The sequence below is a fragment of the Octopus bimaculoides genome, chromosome 16 (assembly GCF_001194135.2).
Source record: "Octopus bimaculoides isolate UCB-OBI-ISO-001 chromosome 16, ASM119413v2, whole genome shotgun sequence".
In the NCBI taxonomy this organism is placed as follows: Eukaryota; Metazoa; Mollusca; class Cephalopoda; order Octopoda; family Octopodidae; genus Octopus; species Octopus bimaculoides.
The window spans coordinates 35586374-35598128 of NC_068996.1; positions in this window are offsets into that span (position 1 = coordinate 35586374).

The following is an 11755-nucleotide window of genomic DNA, read 5'->3' on the forward strand; positions in this document are numbered from 1 at the left end:
AGAGAGAGAGAGAGAAATTCACACATATTTGTACATATGACTGCCTAAATATATAATACAGTTCTATATTTAAGAGATGAGGAATTATTTACATTTGATGGATATTTGTCCTCATCTTGTTAACATGTTTCGGCTGATATACCCTCCAGCCTTCTTCAGGTGTCTTGGGGAAGTTTCGAACCTGGGTTCTCTTTCCTAAGGTATTTTTCGATGTTATTATTATATGGCTAGTGGTTAGAGAAATTAAGGCCAACAGGTCAGATATAGTTGTCAGGGATCATGAAGGGAAAAAGAAAAAAAAAATGCTTTCTAATTGATGTATCAATACCATCAGATGACGTTTCTCTAAAAGAAATGGAGAAACTTTCAAAATACAAAGACCTGGAAATAGAGGTAACTCGAATGCGGCGTCTAAAAGCAGAGACAATTCCTATCATAGTAGGTGCCTTAGGTATAATAAAAAAGTATTCAGACAAATACATAACAAAAACACCGGGACTTACAAATATATATAACATACAGAAAATTGCACTACTGGGTACTGCACACATTCTACGCAAAACACTTTCAATACAGTAAACATAAGAGCACTACAGCAAACCACAGCACATACCCAAGGCACACAGAGCTGAGCTCGGTAATGAAGTGAATGCACGTTATAAAAATAAAACGACTGAATAATAATAATAATAATAATAATAATAATAATATCGAAAGATACCTTAGGAATGAGAACCCAGGTTCGAAATTTCCCCAAGACACCTGATGAAGGCTGGAGGGTATATAAGCCAAAACATTGTGTTGACAACAAACAAGATGAGGACAAATATCCATCAAATGTAAATAATGCCTAAATATATGTTCTTTAGTCGTTGGAGTGCAGCGATGCTTGGGTACCACTTTGTAGGATATATATGTATATATAGTCAATTTACATAAACACTAGTATGGCTCAAAAATTACATAAACACCAGTAAGGCTCAAAAGCAATGTATCACAGTGTCAAATACAACATATTGTCTCCCAGTCATTTTAATTATACTGTTCACTTGCCTGTCTCTTTATGTAGATATATAATGTCACCAATGCTGTGTCTTTAAAGCAGTGGTAGGCAAGATCAAAGAAAGGAACTGCCACCACTTCTGTTGCTTCCACTTCCTATTCCTTCTCTTTTACCTTCCACTTTTTGCACGCTGCCGCCACCACATGCTTTTCTGATACATGGTTGATTCTACCAGTAGTCATATGTTTGTCTCAAAAGCTTAAGCCATGCAAGTTCATGCCATAAATGAATGGTGAAACCCTCAGACAGCTCAGGAATTATACCTCATCCTTTGGGCCTTTTTTCCTCAACACAATGAAAGTGGACAACTGTGGCAATTGTAGCACTAAATCATGCAACCAAAAAGATTGTACCCAAGCTCCAGGCCAACCGATTATCCATCCACACATTTTACTGGTTTCAGCCATTGAACTACAGCTATGCTGAGGCATCAAGTAATTTTAGCCAGTCATATGGATCCAACTTCTTATTTCAGTATGATACTTAGTTGACAGTCTAAATTAGATTTTTGACCTGGTAAGATAAAATCATTAAACATGAACTCATATACACAAACTCAAGTATATATGTGACAGGTTTACATTTTCTGTTTGGCATATAGTTACCTCTGGTTACTATCTCCATACACATTACCAATTTAGCATCGCTATATGAAATCTATCTATTCTGTTACCTATATGTAATGAGAAGCTACTTATCAAGCAGCAGTGGGAGACTTCTGAAGATTTTTAATTCGATAACCTGGTTACAGTTTTAATACATATATATAAATGTTATAGATTATACGGAAGTCAAATGTCTTAGAGTTAATAAGTTTCAATTATGGATGTTTGAGAAAAAAAAGAAAAAATTTACATTAGATTTCAAGTAATAATTGAAAAATTACATATAAATATTGTCATTACCACTAGGCCTTCATTTTAGATAATTTGTTTTCATTAATCCAAACAGTATTTGTGATGTGAGAAATTTAATGGTTGTGAAATGAAAATGTGCTATTTTGTGGGTTTTATTTTAAATTTATTGTCATAACTTCCCAAAGATAAAAGAAATTTCATTTTTACCAAATAGAAAATATGAGAATTTTTTCAATTTATTGATTATGCTTCTTAAGACTGTCATAATTACTTTTTTTTTCAATCAGTTTTTTTTAATTATTTTTTTTTATTAATTATATCAGTTAAGCTGTACATGTATGTGAGAAAAAGTATTTGAAATGTTGAAATAAAAATTTGTGCTAATGCCATTCTCCAATAAAACTTGCCCTCTATCTCCCTGCTTTATTTTTCTTACAAAATTGTGTAAGAATAGGCTTAAAATAATATTGTGTATATATTCTAAAGTATTAACAAATGATGATAAATAATAACCTAATAAAGACATTTGCAAAAAACAAAAACAAACTATTTCTTGTATATTTTTTTCCATAATTTTTAGATTTCATAAACATTCATGATAAATTCATATTTATTTTCCACTTAGAAAAGAGAAAAAAAATGCAAATATTTCTATTAAGTAAGAGTTGTAGCTTTTTTTTTTTTTTTTTTTTTCCTTGTGTGTCTTCTGACTAATCTTTCAGTCCACTATCATGATGTAAGCATTTTATGGCTCATTTTGTCTTGTTCATTTCACACAACATATTCTTTTCTCACTATGTCATATATTAAGTGCATGGCAGATAAAATGAAAATTATAACACCATGTACAACTACAACAACACAAATATATTGGGCAAGTCCTAATTATCATTTATTATTATTATTACTATTATAACTTTAATCGACTTTATTTGTTGTGATTTGTTTAATGGCACATTCATTTAAGTACACTTTTTTTTTCTTCTTAAAACAGTAGCCAGTGACTTACAATGTCATTTCACTATGATTGTAATATTAAAATATTTGGAGATTTTTTTTATGTCTTGTAGTAACCAATGCTATAGTTACTACTGGCACTTCAAATAAAGCTATTTGTAATGTGATGCTTTTGTTTTATATTTTTTATATTTAGATTTGAAATTGATATTTACAGTGTGCATGTGTGTATAAATTATGAATTTTTTTTTCTGTATTTTTGCTTTTTCTCTACATTTCTTTATAGTTTGTTATTCATGTTCAACAAATGTCTCGCCACTGGGCATGGATTTTGTTTGTATATATATAATGTTTCATTGCCATTTAATATACATTTTCCATGCTGGCATGGGTTAGATGATTTGACTGGAGCTGGTAAGTTGAGAGCTGCAGCAGGTTCCAGTTGTCTGTTTTGATCTGGTTTTACAGCTGGATGCCATTTCTAACACAAGTCATTCTACAGAGTGTACTGGGTGTCTTTTAGGTGTCACCAGCACTGGCCACATGTCTTCTCAAGCACATGTATATAATTTTTTTGTTGTTGGCAGCCAGAAAGAAAAGAGTACTCGGTACCGTAGTAGAGATTAATAATGTTTTGTTTTAATTGTAATTTGTCTGAAGTCCCTGTGCACCAACAGGTGAGACTTGAGTTAGCAAGAGATTGCTTCAACTATATATATATATATATATATATATTAGATATTAAATCATATGGTATACACCTGGTAGCTTACCGGCAAAGCATGTTCACTTTCACAGTTTGATTGATGAGAATGGAAGATATGAGAATGTTTATTGATCACTACAATTATTTCGACCCATCTAGCATCGATCCCTCATGGGTGAGATTCTAAACAACAGTTGTAGTTATTAATAAACTTTCACATTAATCAAATATGTATATAGTCAGACTCAGTTCCTCCTTGTGGTATTACCTTGGACAAGTGTCTTCTATACCCTGAGTGAAAACTATGAACTCAAGAATCACATACAGATCGACAAAATCCGTATGTGTCAAATGTGCAGGTGCAATGAATACTATGGCTGTAATTAGCAGAACTACATATTTCAACCCTTTCTCTACTGTTACACTCTTCCTTTGAGTCACTTTCTTTAGACACCTGTCATTAACATATTTATCTTCCACCACATCCACCTTCATTTGCTACTCACTACATTCACCTGTCTATACCTCCTTTTGACACCTGTCATTAACATTTATCTGACACCACACACACCTCTTTGTTTGCTACTCACTACATTCACCTGTCTATACCTCTGACCATCTTCACCCTATCTCTGTCCATCTCTAACCTTAACGAATCAACTCCTCATCTCCATATCTCACAACCCTCGTCCATCTACTGTATTATTATTCTACTACTGCTATACATCCTTTCTGTAGTGCTAGTTGACTTCCTCTCATATTTATCATTGATCACCACTCTTTTTTCACCATTTACCCTACCCCTATTTCTAACCGTTTTTTACTCTCCCACATATTCATGTAACTTTTACCCACTCACTTTTCTGATCATCTAGTGCATTGAGAGTGTGCTCTGACACTATCACCATTCTCTCTCTCTCTCTCTCTCTCTCTCTGCTTGTATATAATGTATGGAACCATATATTTTCTGTACAACAAACCTGTTCCTGTCCCTCCTATCATACTTACTTTCAGCTCTCAATGCCACACATAAAATCACCTCCTCCTCCTCTACCATCATTTGGTTGGAATCTTATGGTCACCTCACTAGTCTGGTGCTGTCAAAAAAGTACTTAGCAGAATGGTTGATCTTAAGATCACCCAACCTTAGAAACCATACCAAAACTGAGACAATAGCACAAGGCATGGCTCTTTAACCTGTTGGACCCTGCAAACTGTCTGATTCATACTAGCATGGAAGGTGGATAAAATATGACAATGGCATGGTTTTATACATTCAGTCAGTACTCAGCAGTTGTGTCATTGTTTGCAAGACTCAGCATTCTTGAATCTAACCTCACCTCTTATTGCTACATTTTACGCTTTTTCCTATTTTGAGATAACAAGTGGAATTTATCAAGGTGATGGATTGGCAGAATCATTAACATTTCTTCTAGTTCTTTATGTTCTGAGTTCAAGTTGTACCAAGATCATCTTTGCCTTTCATCCTTATGGGAATGATAAAATAAAGTACCAGTCAAGTACTGAGTTAATGTAATTGACTCATAAAAATTGCTGGCCTTGAGCGAAAATTAGAATTTTTATATCAAGGTGAAGAGTTGGCAGATTCATTAACACACCAGATAAAATGCTTTGTTGCATTAAGTACTAGTTGAGCTCTTCAGATTCTGCCAAGGTCGACTTTACCTTTCATCCTTTTGGGGTCAATCTAATCAATTGGCTCCCTCCCCCAAAATTTCAGCACCATGCGCCTATAGTAGAAAAGGATATCATTAAAATGAGGAAAAGAAGGTAGCACCAGTGAATGAAATTTGCAGAGGGATGCTTACAAGTTTGATGGTTCACATTGATTCAATTGTCATTGCTCAGCTTGAATGTGGAGGTCTTTTTAGGGTTGGTGTCTACAGGAAAAATATATGGATCAGCAAGGAAGTCTGTACAGAGATTGGATGAGAAGCTAGAAATAGATAGCAGCCAAATTTCAACTTATAACCTGTATTCTGAAAAAAAAAAAATTGGCATTCCTAGATACTCTGTCTGGCAATCAGGCAAGATGGTCATTGTTAGAATGCCCTTAATAATGATGAACTCAGTTAAAGCAGCTAGAACTAAATAATACGCTACAGAGGGAGGCGACTATGCAGTATGAGATTACTTAGCCTGCTAGAAATAACAGCCAATTTTCAAATTATACCCTATCTTAAAAAAATTAAATGGATACTTTGAAGGTGGTCTTGGATGCAATATAACTGGATTGTCATGGAAAGAATGCGTTTGATCAGGACCAAAGAACAATTGTGTTACTGAATTAACCCTTAAATGGCAGACATCAATTGTTTCAAAAATTTTACATGGATACAGCTATCATCAATTAATGCTCACAAGCCTACTTTTCTAATGCACCTAGGTGTAAAGTGGCCTTTATTGATGTCAGAAATGAAAGAATTACACAGCAATGAAGATTTTTTTCTGACTTACCTCCTTTATCATCAGAGGAAGTAAATGATGATGTTTTAGATAGCACAGAAGAAACTGATGCTTCAACCAGCTCTGAATGGAAGAAGTGCACCAATTATATCTCTATTCGTACATTAGTTTTGACAACAACAATGTGGGAATCTCAGATGAATTTATGCTCACACTGGATGCAAAGGAAAGTGATCATTTTAAGGCACTATTCAATAATGAGATAAATATTAATGTGCAAGATACTAATTTACCCATAAGAAAAAAAGATTTTTTTTTATTTTGCCCATTTGGTACACACATTCATGGATTAATCACCAGTAATTTACTGGTGAAGGTTCATAGCTTCAATTCCTGAACCAGATAGTTCATCATGTTCTTCAGCAGAACACTTCGTTCCATGTTACTTCAGTTCACTCTACTATAAATTTATTCCAGCAATTGCTTGGAAGTTAACCCTGCAACAGACCAACATCCTGTTCACTTACTACAGAAACCAGGTGAAACTCTGACTTCATGAGTCTTGGGGCTGATGACAAACCTAAGTCTCAATAATTAATTGCAGAACTGTTGCCAGTTCTGCAGTTTGTCCACATAAATTTGTGCCCTTGAAATTATGATAGTAGAATATAAACACCAAACTGGTATACACAATTGTATTATTGTCTTTCATGTTTCTGGATTTGAAATTAAAGTTGCTTTTCACTCTTCCAGAGTCTGTAAAAGAACTGAAAGACAATCCACGTTTTAGGGTGCTGTCATACAACAACAGTAGCCATACAATGAGTTAAACCCAAAGATACACATTGCCTGGTGAAAAAAATGTATGAGGGAATAAAAAGTATTGATTTCTAACATAGGAAGAAGGCTTCATTTGGTGTGGCTTAAATATTTAAGCCCGGGGTTCTCAACCATTTTTTGCTTATGGACCCCTTTTGATTATCACCTTACTCTGGTGGACCCCCATAGCCATTCGATGTTTAAAAACTAGTTTTACAGATACTTTCAAAATTTGTATTTTGCTTTTCACACATTTAACTTGTGTAGGTTTGCATTAAAAATCTCAGAGAACATGTTTCAGAGGTGAGAAACACGTTAATCTATGTAAAATGTTAGAGAAAGAAACCTAACTGATTCTTGTAATAAATACACTTAAACCAAAATAAATATAATAATAATAAATAAATTTATCAATCCAGTTTGCATTGAATGTTTTTTTTATCAATTACAATAAGTAAAGATTACAAAAAAATTTTTTTTTTTTTTCAGAATTGCATAAAAAATCAGATTAAGCCCTTTGGCAGCTTGGCTGATTTGGGCAAGTTGGTAAGAGGTCAAAAAATAAATAGGTCAGTAATTATTAACAAAAAAGGAAACATCCTTTGTATGCAAACAAGGCTGTCAAAAATGTAAGTCTGGAAATATAAAATATAAATACTCTAGGTCTAAAATAAAGTTTATAAATGAGCTCAGAAATGAATTTTTTAATGGACCCCGGTTGAGAACCACTGATTTAGACTAAGCCTGGTAAACCAAAAGGTATACATACTATGGTGAAAATATATATAAGTGGCTGTGTGGTAAGAAGTTTGCTTTCCAACTACATGGTTCTGGGTTCAATCCCACCGCATGGCACTTGTGCAAGTGTTTTCTACAATAGCCCTGGACTGACCAAAACTTTGTGAGTGTATTTGGAAGACTGAAACTGAAAGAAGCCCATCATGTGTATGTGCATGTTTTGTATTGATATTTGTTTCCTACCACCACTTGACAACTGGTTGTTGGTTTCTCTATGTCCACATAAGATAGCAGTTCAGCAAAAAGAGATTAATAGAATAAGTATCAGGTTTTAAAAAATAAGAACTGGGGTTGATCTGTTCACAAAACACTTCAAGGTGGTGCTCCAGCATGGTTGTCCAATGGCTGAAATAAGTAAAAGATAAAAATTTATAAGGAAACCAATATTGATTTCTTACAGGGAAAGGCTTCATTTGGCAGGGCTTAATTGATTAGAGTGACCCAGTACTTAACTGGTACTTCAGTTTATTGATTATGGAAGGATCAAAGTTCATCTTGGCAGGATTGGAACTTGAAACAATAAAGTATGCAACTAAATACAAGAAATTTTGTCTACCAATCCTCTGCCTTCTATCAACCCTTTAGCATTTAAACTAGCCATATCTGGCTCAAATACTCTACTTGTTTTATGTTCAAACTGTCCAGGTCTGGCCTTTCACACCTACCTTACAATCATCATCATCATCATCATCGTTTAACGTCCGCTTTCCATGCTAGCATGGGTTGGACGATTTGACTGAGGACTGGTGAAACCGGATGGCAACACCAGGCTCCAATCTAATTTGGCAGAGTTTCTACAGCTGGATGCCCTTCCTAACGCCAACCACTCAGAGAGTTCTAAAAATAAACATCATTATAATCATGAAGCTTTCAGATAATGCATGATTAATTCAAAACAATATGAGTGAATAAGCAATAGATTTGACAGGATAATCCAAATGCTAAAGTGTTAAGCATTGTTCCAGCTCTTTGCACTTTGAGTTCAATAAGACAGTGAGTTGGCACAGTCATTAAGACATTAGATAAAATGACAATGGTTTTGGCCTGAAACTGTGATCTTAAGTTCAAATCTCACTGAGGTCAACTTTGCCTTTTCATTCTTTTGAGGGACAATAAAAAGTACTAATTCAGGACAGTAGATTGGTAGAATAGTAAGAACATTAGACTATATAGCTTGTGGTGTTCTTGTTCTTTGCATCCCACCATATCCTAGACTTAATCCACTGCCTGATTATGACTGGCACCTGAATGCTCTTAGTAGAGTCCATTCTGTTGTAAACATTCAAGCCAGGTTTCTCTCTAATTTGAGGATATCTTTCTCAGTCCGATCCCAGGGACCCTGTGAAGAGTCACATACACAGCCTTTCCCTTCTGACTAAAATATTAAATAAATAAAATCTTTTATCCTTTCACAAAGTTTCAGCTAGTTTGTTGTGGTTATGCTGGGATGTGACAATCAGATGCTGATATGAGCTGGATACACGCTGGAGTTACAGTTGAAAAATCTATTCATTCATCAATCTCTCTGAACATCCATCCATCTTTCTGTCCATCAGTCAATTAATCAACCCATCCAACCACTATACCTGGTAGGTTCATGGGGGTAGAGTCCTTGGGTGGCTCTTCCACAGAGTCCTATTAAAAACAACTGTCTTTACACTTTCCTGTAGAATTTCCAAGCACGACCAGCTGAGATCATGGATATTATCCAACCATCTTGTTCTTGCTCTACCCTTAAGTCTCCTGGTGGCTGGCTTGGTTCGAAGAATCCATCTTGCGATTAATTAATTGTAAAAATGCAGTAGGTTAGGTATGTTCTTTGATGAATACACTAATTATACACTTCAAACAATATAATTATTTTGTGATGAGCAGGAATGATGATTACTTCACTATTTTTACTAATAAATTCTCTAATAAGATCTTTACCTAGTATGAATTTATTATAGCTTTGGTATCAATATATATATGTAAATATATTGTCCAAAATGTACAGTATTATATATCCATCATGGCTGATCTTACCAATTGGTTTTACTCAAGGAATACAATGGAGTGTTAGGTAACAATCTGATTATATAACCTAACGCTCCTCTGAATTAGCCGATATATCAGATAATATACCCACTCTATTGACAGATATATGAGTGCATCTTTTCCCTGACTTATAGACTCTTAGATGACCCATGTACATATATATATATATCATCATCGTTTAACATTCCTTTTTCCATGCTGGCATGGATTGCATGGTTTGACAAGAAGACAAGCCCAAGAGCTCCATCAGGTTCTATATCCGTTTTAACATGGTTACTACAGCTGGATGCCCTTCCTAATATTAACCACTTAACAGAGTATTAATTGCTATTTAAACTGTCCTTGTGGATGGTCAGTGGATTGGCTTTTGTACTGAAGAAGGATCAAAATCTCTTGATATATGCATATACATCCCTTACCTACTTTTCTATCTTCAATCGCATTGTTGACATACACATATCTATATACATGATGTTGTAACTTCTAGTGCTGGTTCTAGTTTTTATAGAAAATCTATGCAGATAACTTTAAACAAAAAGGGACTTAACAGAATGTACTGGGTACACTTTACATGGCACCAGTACCAGTGAGGTTGCCAAGTGCCTGCAAGATAAGGCCCTTCAACCAAGTGGGATATAGAATGGAGAAAGAAACTATGAGAGATGGAAAGGAGCAGGTCTCTTGCTCAAGAAGTAAATATATATACAATAGTAATAATAACAATCCATAGATGGAATTAATAAGTATTTTAATGCATTGCCTGATGAAATGAATATGATCCACCCGATGTCCATGGATACTATGGACTGTACTGTAATCATCCCGGGAATACGGACTGTGACCTGTTGAAACGCACATAGCAATGCATTAAAATATTTATAAATTTTATCCGCAGATTATTACCTCTGCCTTAGTGAAGGTGGAGGTATTGTTTTCAGTCATGTTTGTTTGTTTGTTTGTCTGTGGACAAGATATCTCAAGAGCCGCTGGATGGATTTGGATGAAACTTTCAGGGATATTTGGCCTCATGACTGGCACGAACTGATTAGATTTTGGGAACACAAACACGCAAACATTCATACACATACATATATACATGTATATATACATATATATATATATATATATATATATATATATATATATATATATATATATATATATATACAACAGGCTTCTTTCAGTTTCTGTCTATCAAATCCACTTGCAAGGATTTGGTTGGCCTGAGGCTATAGTAGAAGACACTTGCCCAAGATGCCATGCAGTGGAACTGAATCCGGAACCATGTAGCTGGTAAGTAAGCTACTTACCACACAGACACTTCTGTGCCTGTATATATCATTTGTCTTTCTACTCTATAGACATATATACATATGTCTATAGAGTAGAAAGACGAAGAATAACAAAGTAACAAGGCATAAGGAATGTATTTATGTGAAAAATTGCATGTCATAAAGATTGAATACTTGACTTTTCATATAAATACGTTCTTTACTCCTGTTATCATTTGCTTGTCAGACTATTCTTATACCCACTCAATTTCAATTGTTCTTCCAGTCAACTCCACTACCTCAGGACTACCAACCCCAATGAAGTTGAAGTTTTCAAAATGATCTCACTGAACACTACTTGGTAACTATCTAAACTAGCTATTAAACTAACATTTTATCACCATTGTTTATAGATACAATAGGCGTAGGTATAGCTGTGTGGTAAGAGGCGGCGAGCCAGCAGAAACATTAGCACGCCGGGTGAAATGCTTAGCGGTATTTCGTCTGTCTTTACGTTCTGAGTTCAAATTCCACCAAGGTCGACTTTGCCTTTCATCCTTTCGGGGTCAATAAATTAAGTACCAGTTACGCACTGGTGTCAATATAATCAACTTGATCCCTTTGTCTGTCCTTGTTTAGCCCCTTGTGGGCAATAAAGAAATAAGAAGCTGGCTTCCCAACCACATGCTCCTGGGCTCAGTTCCACTGTGTGGCACCTTGGGCAAGTGTCTTCTACTATTGCCTCAGGCTGACCAAAGCTTTGTGAGTGGATTTGGTTAGATGGAAACTGAAGGAAGCTCATCATATATATATATATATA